Source organism: Notolepis coatsorum, assembly GCF_963971535.1.
Source record: "Notolepis coatsorum genome assembly, chromosome: 6".
In the NCBI taxonomy this organism is placed as follows: domain Eukaryota; kingdom Metazoa; phylum Chordata; class Actinopteri; order Aulopiformes; family Paralepididae; genus Notolepis; species Notolepis coatsorum.
In genome coordinates, this window is record NC_140170.1 from 162,474,541 (window position 1) to 162,489,640 (window position 15,100).

Consider the following 15,100-nt stretch of genomic DNA (forward strand, 5'->3'; position numbering starts at 1 on the left):
ACAACAATTTGTGACAATGAGAGATTATAAATCTGAATGTTTGGACATTGCTTGTGGTGTCCCCCAGGGGTCAGTGTTGGGTCCAAAACTGTTCATCTTGTACATTAACGAGATATGTAAAGTATCCAATATATTTAAATGTATTTTATTTGCGGATGACACTAAAATCTTTTTTTTTCTGGTGAGAATGTCCAGCAGCTTTTAGAGGTCATCACATCTGAAATGAAGAAATTGAAGGAATGGTTTGATAGAAACAAATTATCATTGAACTTGAGCAAAACTAAAATTATGTTGTTTGGAAACTGTAGATTGGATACTCAGGTACAAGTTAAAATAAATGATGTGATTATTGAAAGAGTTTATGAAAATAAATTCCTAGGTGTAATAATGGACCATAAAATCTGTTGGAAACCTCACATAAAACATGTCCAATCTAAACTCTCACGAAGCATTTCAGTCATGAGTAAAGTAAAGCACATCCTGGATAGAAAATCACTCTACATTCTCTACTGTTCACTAGTTTTACCATATTTAAATTACTGTGCTGAAGTCTGGGGAAACAATTATAAGTCTACACTACAACCACTTTTTATACTCCAAAAAAGGGCCATAAGGATAGTTCACATTGCAGGTTATCGTGATCACACTAACATATTGTTTCTGGAGTCAAAGACATTGAAGTTAAATGATCTTGTGGAATTTAAAACGGCACAATTAATGTATAAAGCAAAAAGTCATGCACTTCCAAGAAACATTCAAGAATTGTTCTTTGATAGGGAGGGGGGTTATAATCTGAGGGGAGAACACAATTTAAAGGTGCTAAACGTACGCACTACCATGAGAAAACACTGCATCTCGATATGTGGAGTGAAACTGTGGAACAGTCTAAATGTGGTGCTAAAGCAATGTCCAAACATGAGACAATTCAAACTGATGTATAAGGAAATTATGTTCACAAGGTACAGGGATGAAGAAGGGACTTGATATTCACGGGTGTTTACATTTTTATTTTGTTTCTATTTTATTTTATTTTATACATATATAGTTTTTGTTTTTTGTTTTGCATATATATATATATATATTTTTTTTTTCTTTTCTTTTCTTTTTTATGTTTAAAATAGTACACTCATTTGAGTAGTGGAAAAGGGGTAGGATTAAATAAGTATACTTCTTCCTACTCCTTTTCGAACATGCAGATTGAGTTGTTTTTCTTTTTTGTTATTGTTTGTTGTATTCATTGCATGTTCGAAATAAAGACTTCAAATCGAAAAAAAATCAAATCGAAATCGAACCTTCTAGAACATTTGTGTATCTATATACAGTATATTCAGCAATTCTCTCAGCCAGGTCAGTGTGCATCTTTGGACCATCCATTTGGATATCTTTGTTTTACACTGGAGTAAGTAAGTAAGTAAGTATTTATAAAGCACCTTTCATACATGTCATGTAGCTCAAAGTGCTGTACACAAACATAGGCATATATAACGATAAAAGCAATAAAGTGCTGTGTACATAGTTTTTCATTATCAACGAACGTACTACTCACGAGTAAGTAATTTTAACCAGTAGAGTGGAACGTCTGCCCTCATAGTACTGTATCTACAAAACCTTCTGTTGAATCATCTTCAATTGATTAATTTTCTTAGATTTTTCAGGTCTGGTCATTTGAGCATGGTGTTATTCACAGTCAAAGATACAAAATGTTGTATTGATATTCTCATTTGGTTCATTACAATTTACTCAAGCCTAGTAACAGACACAGTATTTCTGACACTGGGAATACATAGATGGCCCTAGAATCAGATACCAAGAACATGCAAATGGACCATATAAAAAAAGTCTGTAAATGTGTATTCTACGTTCTTATGGAATGAATGAGATTTAAAAAATAATAAAATAAAAATGGTTGTAATTCATTTTGAGTTAATTTTCATAACGCGATAATTTGCTGTGTAATTAATTCATCTAATTAACGCGATAAACTGACAGCCCTAATTAAAACATATGAGCCATGAAGCCGATACTAATTTCCCCTCCTGAGACATGACAGGGTTAGCAGAACCGGAGAATGCAGCGGGTACAGCCAGGCGTCCCTTAGGTAAATTATATCACCTAAGTTAAGCACACTATAAATTACAGCACTTATGTAGCTAAGGGGCTACACAACCCTGACTGTATTGAGATATGTTAGATTAAAACACTGCTAAAGAATATGTTAATGGCCAGACAGTATAAGTACACAAAATGGCGGACACTATTTTTTTTGTATTTTATTTTTTTTATAATTTTTTAAACAAACGCATAAACAAACATGACAACACACAATAAGATATACAAGCATTAATTGTCAGAGCACATCCAATGAAATCACATTTTAGTTAATTGTCTTATATAAGATATACCCCTAATACCCGTTATCTAAAAACCTACACACATATGCTCCAGCTCGAACCCCCCCCTCCCGGACCCCACCTTGGGTAGTAGCTCCATTATCCCTCGCACCTAACCAGACACTACCATTATAAGCTAGCTTTTATTCTCTCCACCACTTCTAACCACATTGACATTTTGGATTCATTGAGACCCAGAATTCTTGCTGTAGATATTTCTTGATAAATCACATCGAGATATGTAAGAAACCAAACTTTCCGGCAAATTTTTTCCGGTTGAAACCAGCGTGATGCGATCAGCTTTTTAGCTACTGTGATACCTGATAAAACCAATCTCTTTAGCTGTGGATTTACTGCAAACTCAAAAACATCATTCAATAGTAATACCGAGGGGTGTACAGGTATATTCCAAGATACGAGTTTTGATAATTGTTGGGTCACATCTTTCCAGAATGTCTTAACTGGTGGGCAGTCCCAATACATGTGCATAAATGTCCCTTCGTCCCCATTTGTACATTGGGAGCATTTGGAGTCTTGTTTAAGACCCATTCTGCACAGTCTTATAGGAGTCAAGTATGTCCTGTGAATATAGTTAAGATTGATTTGTTGATGGTCCGGGTTCCTTGATGTAAGTCGGACATTTGCCCAGGCTCCTTGCCAATCAAAGTCATTTTCCAGGTCTGGTATATCCCTCCTCCAGGCAGAGTCTAGTTGGAGGGTTTCATACGAGGACGTTAGTAATTGATGATAAAAATCTGAAACAAAACCTCTCGATGTCTCTCTTTCATAGAAGAATTTGTGGTATCTGTGGTGTTCAATTGGTATGTCTAATGGAACACCGTGAGACTTCAAACATAGCTGTAACTGTATGTAAAAAAGCCATGTGGACTTGGTGAGATTAAATTTTTTGCGTATTTATAACTACAAAAACCCTGTTTGTTAAAAACATGAGTGTATGCCTTGCTCTTCCCATATAGGGAATCTTATAGGTCGTTTTTCAATTAAGAGTGCATTGTTATTGAATAAGGGAGTATGATTGTGCCATTTATGTGGGTTAGGATTTTTTTTTTTTTTTCACGCCATATCCGGATCGCATGAGTAATTATGTGGCCAAATGGACGTCATGGCCGTGACACTGCTGGCTCTTTAGTCTCTTCCTAGGCTGGTAAAGATATGCCTCCTAAAGTGTGTAAATGGAAGTACAGGAAGTACCGGCTACAGGCAGTTGTACAGTGTGTGTCCCCCCCCCAACCCCTCCTACCCAACCCCCCCACCCAACCTCCAATGTACAGTTTTTACGTCAAATGTATATACTCTCTTTTCTGGACTCTTTTTGTATCACAAACAGTAGCCTACTGTATTTGCAAATCTGGTATGTCATAAATGTATAGATGTAGCAGTACTGTCTATCTGTATGTCATGTATAGGGTGTGTGTGTGTGTGTGTGCACTGTGCACATCTAGGGGTGGGGTGTAGATTTGGTCTCCCTGATGTTGACTCCTTAGCCACAGCCTTGGGTTGTTTAATACTGGATGAGTGTTTCATAACGGCCGTTGTGTGGGCCAGTTCGGGGCTGGTGCGTCTGAATGTCCCGGGCTGAATTTGTGTCCCAGTCCGCCCCTGGGCCGGGTATTAATAAAAAAAAATAAAAAAAATGCAATATAAGTCTGACAATAAAACGAGCAGTTAGTAAAGTATGAATTAGTATTGGTCTGATGAGTAAAAACTGGGGTTGGATTAAATAAGTGTACTTATACAAAGACAAAGAGTATCCTAGTGGTACAAACAGTTTAATAAAAAAACGATTTTTTTTGCACATGTGCAACTTGAGATTTATAAATGAGGAGATTAGATAACATGTTTCTGTAGTAGAGCAAGGCATGGTATGATGATGGTAGACAACAGTAACCTACCAAAGATCTTGTCAGTACCTTGACCTTACTGTAAATTGTACCTCATCCCATTTCTGCATTGTAGGCTACTGTATATTGTATTGTAACTCAGTTACTTTTCTACTCTGCATTTATGTATATTGAACCCTTTTGTCTACGTACTTGACTTCTATTTTATACTTATTATACTTATTTTATTCGTATCAATTTTTATCTAGCACAATCTCTGGAGCAAAACAGAAAGAAGCATTTTATATAAAAGTATTCTGTACTTCTGTATGACAACTAATAAAGAAACTTGAGCAACAACAGCTCTCCTCGCCCCCTGCACGCCTCTGGTAGATTCCTCCTGCAACACTTAATTTACATACTTAATTGATGGCATTCGCGTCTCTCCACCTGGGCTCTCTAACCCACGACACACAGTTCAGTTCAGCGGTATCATGCTTTTTGAAGTCGCACACTGGTTTCCCTTTTTAGTGTAATTGGAATTATGGAATATCATAACTTTTACGATTAACAACAACCCGAAGAAGGAACGTTTTTGGTTAACTAAGCTGTTAGCAATTTTAACAAGAAGACATCGTGTTGGTAAGTGAAGTTACCGTAGATTCTAATGCCCTCACTGTAAGTCGTGTTTATGGCGAATTCGTGTATAACGCGAATACGTTACAGTTGTTTGGCTAAAAATGTCATACCTATTTTCTTTTATTCTATGCCTATTTTATTATTGTATTTTGCACAAGCAATGCGGGCATGGCCACCCGCATTTCACTGTATGCCCCCTGGTATGTATGTGACAAATAAACCTCTTGCTTCTTGATTCTTAAAAGTGTGGCAGTGAACGGGTTAACCTGGTTCCCAGCTGTAGCATCTCCTGTGTGCAGATAAACAACAGTTAACACCTCCCCTCCCCCCCACGCATCTGGTTGGCTCATCTGCCCACTACAATCTGCATAGTTAATTGATGGAGCCTCCTCTCGTCTCTTCGGCTGGACACCTGGACACTCTAACCCACTACAGTACAGTACAGTTCAGCGGTATCGTCATGTGTTTTCAAATCGCACACTGGTTTCCCTTTGCTGTAATAATTGGAATTATGGAATATCATAACTTTTACGACGAACAACAACCCGACGAAGAAACGTTTTGGTTAGCTAGTTAACACGAAGACACCGTTTTGGTAAGTAAAATTCCATTAAAATGACCTCATACTTGTACAACGAGCGTCTCGCGGAGGACCAGTTCTTCAGAGTTAATTATGGGATTTTCTTTTTTTACCCTAAGTGAATTGTTGCTTCTATCTGTTACTTGGCTATAGCACTTAAAACGCTCGTTGTCGCAACTCTTTTGACAAACACTTGGATTTCATAACTCATCTAACATAATGTAGTTTTCTTTAGTGTACTAGGGGCGAGTTGTGATCATCACCTTTACGAACGGCATGTTTTTAAAGGAAGAGGCTCTGCTGCAGTGCTGCACTCCTGTTTAGTACTGAACAGTTCCATGGCCTTTACGTGTTCAACGGTTACTTAGTTCAATACAACTCATTGTCGTGTTAGTGTTTATTTTATGTACATGAAATGGCCAATAAATCACACACAAATAAACGTCTTAAACCGATTCTTAGTATGAACGTGGGGGGGGGGCAGTAAACGGGCACAGAGAAGGCAGTCAGTTTGAAGTGCGGTTGGCTTGTTTGTCCACCAGAGCTCGACGAAAACCACTACATGAAAATGGAGTGAAAATAGATTTTAAAAAAAAGTTAATGACAGTCGCAAGGCCACTCCGGTATAGTTATTAATTTCCTTTTTGTCTGTATGATTCTGATCAAAATAACGTGTTCAATGTTTCTTCTATAGATTAATTAGTTTAGAGCGTTTACTCGTATCCTATTGGAGGGTGGCTTGCCACGTGATGAGGGAGAGTTGAGAAGTACCTAATAATACAATGGTTACATTCTATGCAAGTAAATATGTCCATGTTATATTATCGGACGCAACACGCATGTTGAGTGAGAGCACCATACTTTATACACGGACATGATTAAACATAGTCTCTGCATAAACCACGACACAGAGTGAGCTTTCCGGGAACGACCCCGCTCTGCCTGACAGTTTGTCGGTATCGCTTCTCGGCCTTTTGGCTAAGATCAAGTGTAGTATCTGTTCTTATCAGTTTAATATCTGATACGTCCCCTACCCGGGGACCATATATTAAATTGATTTTTGGAGCAGGGAGATGGAAAAGGGGCTTGCTCCGTCCACTCCACGCATCGACCTGGTATTGCAGTACCTCCAGGAACGGTGCACCCCCCTAACTTTGTCAAAATAAATGTCACCATAACAAATCACTTTTGTGATTCCTTTAAGACCGACGGGCCCGGTACATGATGGCAGAGATTCATACCAAGCCATAAATGTATCAATAGTACAGATGAATGATCTTTATTGTCATTGTCACAAGAATGGTACAACGAAATTTAAAATTCATCCCTAGGTGCTAACACTTGGTAAGATGTGTGTATGAAAGAAGACTACAAAAAACAGCAGTGACTGCTCTCAGCTGTTTAACACGTAAAGACCTAGACATCACCAGTTGTAGGTTGAAAATTCACTAGAATGCAGGATTTGAAAAAAATTAATGGCATTTTTTCCCCGTCCAAATCCTGCCTTCTAGTGAATTTTCATAGCAACACACTGCACTTCAGACAACCTACAACTGGTGATGTCTAGGTCTTTACGTGTTAAACAGCTGAGAGCAGTCACTGCTGTTTTTTGTAGTCTTCTTTCATACACACATCTTACCAAGTGTGTATTAACATCCTCACAAACCAACAAAGAACATGATCTATATCAAATTTGTAATTTATGGGTGGTATAATTTATGTTTTTTTTTTTTTATACTCACTGAGCACTAGCACTCATTGCCACCAATGCAAATGAGTGCTCACTGAGTAAAAAAACACAGAAATTATACTTTGGGGGGAGCCATTATATTTTGGGGGTCCCCCAAAGTATTAACATGCAGTGGGAATCACTTCTGTACTGTTACACCCATATATTACACAGGAACAGTCAGGTTAAAACACCCCTCTTGTTTTCACCTCCATCTCCCTTCACCCTCCTCCTCTTCTCTTTTTCTCCCTTTTCCTCGCCCCTCTTAACTCCTCTCTCCTCAGGTTGATTAAGGCGACCACCTCCTGTCCGGTGGCGACCCCGTCGTCAGGTTATGAGAACATGAGTCACTACAGGGTTAACTTCAAGAGGCAGGAGAGGGCTCTACGCTCCATTGACTTCATCAAGGGTACAGTTAGTAGGGATGCCCCGATCACGTTTTTTGCCACCGATACCGATCACCGATCGTCGTGAGCCATATCGGCCGATACCGATCCGATACCGATCGTTTTTGATTAAAAAGAAATTAGAAATTATTTTATATAAAAAGTTTTTTTTATTTTATTTTTTTTAATAAAATATATATATTATATAATTAGACTTGTACTTGTATTATCTGCGAGACATCGCCACCACGCAACAAGCTCCACTGTCTGTGTGTACTCTAGTAGCCTCCAGCTACGGCCAGGATTCTCCGGAGCTGCACCTGGACCTATACTCGAGTAGCCTCGAGCAGAGCTACGGCCAGGATTCTCCGGCGCTGCACCTGGACCCTATTGGCATAACGTTACTTAACTGTGCTCAGCAAGCCCTCAGCTCGAATACGCATCGAATCAGTGTTATAAGACATTGATATCAGGAGCTATCTGTAGCTACTGCTAGCCGGATATATAACGTTAATACAACGCCTCAGTGAATTATTTAGTTCAATGGGACATTTCGTTTTGAACGGTGAACTAACTTGCGCTAACGTCTCTACTAGACTTTGTGGAGCGTTTGTTGATGTCAGGAGCTATCGGTAGCTGGCCGACTAGATGTTATAAGACATTGATATCAGGAGCTATCTGTAGCTACTGCTAGCCGGCTAGATGACGTTAAGACAACTATTTAGTTCAATCGGACATTTTGTTTTGAACGGTGAACTAACGTCAGCTAACGCAAGCTAACGGAGATATCAACATGGACCACTAGACTTCTGGGGCATTTGTTGATATCCAGAGCTATCAGTAGCTAGCCGGCTAAATACCGTTAGACAATGCCTACTAAAAGTGAATAGTTGACTGGGTAATTTTGTTTAAACAGTAACGATAGCTAGGTAGCTAACGTTAGCTCAGGTCGAATGCACTATCTAGACTCAGCAGAGGAGGTCCGCCTCCTCTGTGTTTACAAACTCTACACGGGTACGGGCGGGGCTAGGGAGGAGGAGCAGTTTGCAGGTCCTGTGCGTCTGAGACAAGCGAGTGAGATATCCACTTGATCAGTTTCCGCGATCGGCGAATATGACTAATTATCGGAATTCCCCAATCGCATATTTATACTGATTATCGGCCGATAACGATCGGTGGCCGATCGATCGGGGCATCCCTAACAGTTAGTGATGCTGTGTTCCTCCTGGCGCTGTCCCCTTCTAGTCCATTGATTATTTTTATTTGACTTATTTTCCTGCCTTTCTGTTGATGTGACTGTTCTGGATGCTCTGTGGGATAGGTTTGCACAGTGCAGTAACAATGGAACGACGAATGCCCATCCCCCCACCATTAGCTGCTGTAGCCTGCCCAACATAATCTACCAGATCACATCCCCCTTTTGTAGCAGAGAGCAACAGTTGTTTAGGAATGACAGAGCTAGAAGCTCCAGTATCTACAAGTACATGACAGTCTAACCCACCTATTTTAGCTTGAAGATATCCCGAACCACCTTTTAAGCTGTCAGGGGCCACAGTAGACTCAGGAATGGGGGCGGGCATTGGACCCTCTGTGCACACCCCCTCTAGTTTTCCTGTAAATAAGGGCAGTCACGTCGGAAGTGACTATTACACCCACATTCCCAGCAACCCCTTTCTCTTTCTCCCTCACGTCTAGTCGTGGGAATGGGGGCACTAACGGAGTATGGAAGGGGAGCAGACACTGTAGGTGTAGGTTTAGGAACAGATTGATTTTCAGAGACTTAACTTCCTGCCGTAGGCCCTCTACGACCCCAAGCAGCGTATCCATTTGTTTATCACGCCCAGATTGCTCAGTGACTCCACGCACCTGTGCATCAGAGGCCAATTTACTGCCCTCCAACTCCCTAATCAGCTCCAATTCTGCAGCAAGATTAATGGCCGCCTCTAATGTTGTAGGTTTGGCACTGCGAAGACTAACTCGCAATTCCCCATTCCCAACATTGGAAATAAAATGGTCCTTAGCCAACAAATCTTGGGTGTGGGAGTATGCTGAGGGGTACGCTTTAACAACCAGCCTCCGAAGCGCAATACCAAATTCTCTGATATTCTCCTTATGTAGCCTCTTACGAGAAGAGAAGGTAGCCCTGCTCCAATCATCACTATCACATGGTTCTAAGAATCTACCCATCGCTTCTTTTAATAAGACATAATTAGCTTTAGCTGTCGCAGATAACCCACCATATACCTCTCGGACTCAACCTGACAAGAGAAGACTCATGAATTTTAGGGCCCTTTCTCACTCACTCTATTCGTTTCTATTTCGTTCCGTTCCGCCCGTGCCGAGATCTGATCCGAACCCCTCTCCCCCCTCTAGTTTGTGTACACACTTCATTCTGGGTGCGCTCTGGGTTTTGTTTACGGTTTGCGTTTTGAGCTTGTAAGCTTGCCGTAGTCGATGATGTCACGCTCGAAATGTAAACACAGGAAGTGTTCACACGGAGACTGGAGAATGGATGTTGATATAAAGATACAAATAACTAATAAATATGAAGCTATATTTGAACCTCTGTTGTCAAGCCTTGTCAATATAACCCACCCCCCTTTTCTCACGAATGGAACTCTGTTGTAGAGCCCGCTTTTGATCGTTTTGCAGGGTTAACAATATCGCTAAGCTAACGGCTAACGCTAACGTTACTACACATGCAACATACTAGTAACATTGCTCGCATCGATTATATTGAATGTCATTGATCTACTGGTCGACCGAAAATGTAAACGGGAATGTCATAACACGACTGCGGACTCTGGATGTTGATATAAAATGAACAAATTGCCAATAAATATGAAGTTATATTTTATCACGAATGGATGGTGTTGTAGAGTCCGCTTTTGAGCGTTTTGAGCGATCTACTGGTCGACCACGGCCGACTTGTTGGGCACCACTGGTCTAATAGAAATAAATGCATTCGAACAATATAGACATAGCAATGGCAAACAAAATTTATGACGTTATGTCAGCACCAGGCGCCACGCCCGTGAAAAGGTACAAGCTCGCAAAGCCACACCCCCCGTTCTCCCGGGACCGACCCCGAGACCACCTCTGCCAGCTGGTCCCGTTCAGCGGGGGGTGAAACGATTCAGCGCCGACTCGCACCCCAAAAGTGGTGAGTGAGAACACTGCCCCCGTGCTCCGGGACGGTGATTCGATACAAAAGGCTGAGTGTGAAAGCCCCCTTAGTCTCAATGATTCGCTCCAATTATTAACACCAGCGGCCATTTCAAACTGTTCAGCCCAGTCAGACCATTCCCGGCCTGCACCAGTGAAAGTCTCAGGCATAAAAATGGGTCGGGACATAGCCAGATTACTACTAGGGGAAGGAGACGTGTCTGATCGACTTGTGCTTGCCTCAGCCGGCGGTTGGTCATTTCCAGGCGATGATATTTTAATAACTATCCCACCGCTGTCACCAATGTAATAAAAACGTGAGTTATACTATGAGCAGGAGAAACTGCTCATTTAGCAGGGGAAGCTGCTCTTTTGTCAAAGCCCGTCAATGAGTCAACAGCACAACCAGTTTACGAAAGATACAAGGTTTATTAATTAAAACTAGTGCTGTCAGGCGCTTAAAAAATGTATCTAATTAATTACAGGATTTGTAATTAATTAATCACATTTTAATCGCATAACCATTTTATGCCTGATATTCTATAATCATATTTCAAATTGCATGTGTCCGGATGGCAGAATTCAGTACTTGTAGGAGCCAAAGCTATATTTAGGTTATTGTATTATATAATTCTCATAATAGGACATTCTAGAACATTTGTGATGTCACAGTATGATGTCATGGTCGAACATTCTAGAACATTTGTGATGTCATAGCCGCACATTCTAGAACATCGAACATTCTAGAACATTTGTGGTGATGTCATGACCGAACCTTCTAGAACATTTGTGTATCTATATACAGTATATTCAGCAATTCTCTCAGCCAGGTCAGTGTGCATCTTTGGACCATCCATTTGGATATCTTTGTTTTACACTGGAGTGGCTGTGTACATAATTTTTCATTATCAACGAACGTACTACTCACAAGTAAGTAATTTTAACCAGTAGGGTGGAACGGCTGCCCTCATAGTACTGTATCTACAAAACCTTCTGTTGAATAATCTTCCATTGATTAATTTCCTTAGATTTTTCAGGTCTGGTCAATTTGAGCATGGTGTTATTCAGTCAAAGATACAAAATTTTGTATTGATATTCTCATTTGGTTCATTACAATTTACTCAAGCCTAGTAACAGACACAGTATTTCTGACACTGGGAATACATAGATGGCCCTAGAATCAGATACCAAGAACATGCAAATGGACCATGTAAAAAAAAGTCTGTAAATGTGTATTCTACGTTCTTATGGAATGAATGAGATTAAAAAAGAAAAAAAAGTTATTAATTTTGAGTTAATTTTCATAACGCGATAATTTGCTGTGTAATTAATCTAATTAACGCGATAAACTGACAGCCCTAATTATTACACAACAAAAGTAATTCATACAGGGGACCAGGGGTCTCTACAGATACAGCAGCACCCTCCATTTCCCGGTCCCTCGTATAGCTCCAGGAGGATAGGCCTCCCCTCCTATCATTATACAGAACCTGTGGCCGCTCGCTGTCTTTTCTTCGTCGCCGGTGGTCCTACCTAACCACGATCGACCCCACCCCCCTGGAATCCTAACAGGGTGCTGGTACCAAATGTAGCGAGGTGCTCCGACCCCGATATCTGAGTCCCACTGGCTTATCAATAGTCTCAGCGTCTCATCCCCCGCCCACAATCAGTAACACCTGAGTTCAATAATGACAGCCACTTGAGTCCCTGCTCCTGACATCATTACCCAGATCACTGAATAATAAAACATTCGTAGTAAATGATCTGATTAAAGAAAATAACTTAGATTGCATCTGCCTAGTAGAGACATGGCTAAATAATGACACAGCTACATCAATAATGATAGAAGCTTGTCCACCAGACTATAACTTTTTTCAAATACCCAGAAAAAATAAAAGGGGCGGAGGAGTTGCAGCAATCTTCTCCTCAAAACTCTAGTTTAGAATCACAGAACTAGGCAAGTTCATGTCAATGGAATATCTTGCCATTGAACTAAAAACAGAATCAACTATTATTGTCACAATATACCGCCCGCCTAGACACTACAGGAGCTCTCTGAACTGATCTCACTATGTGTTACCGGATATGATAAGGTGATCCTAAATAGAGACTTGAACATCCATTTTAATAAGAAAACAGACTCCAAAACTATAGAACTAAAAAATCTACTGGATAGCTTTGACCTAATACAGCATATAACAAATGCAACTCACAGGCTTGGGAATACACTAGACTTAGTTATAACAACAACTGGGCTAAGCATAACGAATATCTCTAACTGAATTACCTCTCTCCGACCATCACTGTATATTTTTTGATACTCAAATAACCCTTACTAAAACAAAAAAAGAAATCATGGTTAAAAAGAGGCTCTTAAACGACAAAGTTGAATCAAAGTTCATTGATCTTATCAGACTACATGAACCACACAATCATGACGGCTCTCTAAATGAAATGGTAGAAAATCTCAATGATGCAATGTCATCTATATTAAATTCTGTCGCCCCATTAAAAACGAAAAAGAAGAAAACTAGAGCCTCGCCCTGGTTAAACTATAATACGGTCAACGAAGAAAAAAGGAAATGTCGTGCAGCGGAGCGAAAATGGAGAAAAACTAAAAACACCATATGCTGTGACATATACAAAGATGCTTTAACTGCTTATAATAAAACCATCCGCTTAGCAAGGAAAGATTACTTCTCTAAAATCATTACAGAAAATGCTGGAAACTCCAGAATCCTCTTTTCCACTATTAATGTACTACTCAACACTGCCCCTACACCTCCTCAGTCATCAACGGTTAAGTGTGAAGAACTTGCACTATTCTTTAACAACAAAATAACCTTGATCAGGGCCAGCATTACTCATGATGGAAATAAAGCTGATTGCGGCAAACCGTGCAATGTAACCACATGCATCACATTAGATGTACTCTGCAAAACTGTCTCAGAATGTAACTCCTCCACCTCAGACATTGACCCCATACCTACAGCTTTCTTCAAACGGGTATTTAATAGTGTTTCAAGTCCTGTGCTAGATATCATAAACACTTCCCTTAGGACTGGTATTTTCCCGGATGCCTTTAAAACAGCAGTTGTAAAGCCATTACTAAAAAAACCTAACTTGGATAGTAATGAAATGGCAAATTATCGTCCAATATCCAACCTACCATTCATTAGTAAAGTACTTGAAAAGATAGTTTCAGTTCAAATAAATTCCTTTCTTGAAGAAAACAACATCTTAGAAGAATTTCAGTCAGGATTCAGAAAATATCATAGCACTGAAACTGCCCTCACCAAAATAATCAGTGACCTCAGACTAAACTCTGACGAGAATAAGATCTCCATCCTTATCCTGTTAGATCTCATACCTATTTTCTTTTATTCTATGCCTATTTTATTATTGTATTTTGCACAAGCAATGCGGGCATGGCCACCCGCATTTCACTGTATGCCCCCTGGTATGTATGTGACAAATAAACCTCTTGCTTCTTGATTCTTAAAAGTGTGGCAGTGAACGGGTTAACCTGGTTCCCAGCTGTAGCATCTCCTGTGTGCAGATAAACAACAGTTAACACCTCCCCTCCCCCCCACGCATCTGGTTGGCTCATCTGCCCACTACAATCTGCATAGTTAATTGATGGAGCCTCCTCTCGTCTCTTCGGCTGGACACCTGGACACTCTAACCCACTACAGTACAGTACAGTTCAGCGGTATCGTCATGTGTTTTCAAATCGCACACTGGTTTCCCTTTGCTGTAATAATTGGAATTATGGAATATCATAACTTTTACGACGAACAACAACCCGACGAAGAAACGTTTTGGTTAGCTAGTTAACACGAAGACACCGTTTTGGTAAGTAAAATTCCATTAAAATGACCTCATACTTGTACAACGAGCGTCTCGCGGAGGACCAGTTCTTCAGAGTTAATTATGGGATTTTCTTTTTTTACCCTAAGTGAATTGTTGCTTCTATCTGTTACTTGGCTATAGCACTTAAAACGCTCGTTGTCGCAACTCTTTTGACAAACACTTGGATTTCATAACTCATCTAACATAATGTAGTTTTCTTTAGTGTACTAGGGGCGAGTTGTGATCATCACCTTTACGAACGGCATGTTTTTAAAGGAAGAGGCTCTGCTGCAGTGCTGCACTCCTGTTTAGTACTGAACAGTTCCATGGCCTTTACGTGTTCAACGGTTACTTAGTTCAATACAACTCATTGTCGTGTTAGTGTTTATTTTATGTACATGAAATGGCCAATAAATCACACACAAATAAACGTCTTAAACCGATTCTTAGTATGAACGTGGGGGGGGGGGGGGCAGTAAACGGGCACAGAGAAGGCAGTCAGTTTGAAGTGCGGTTGG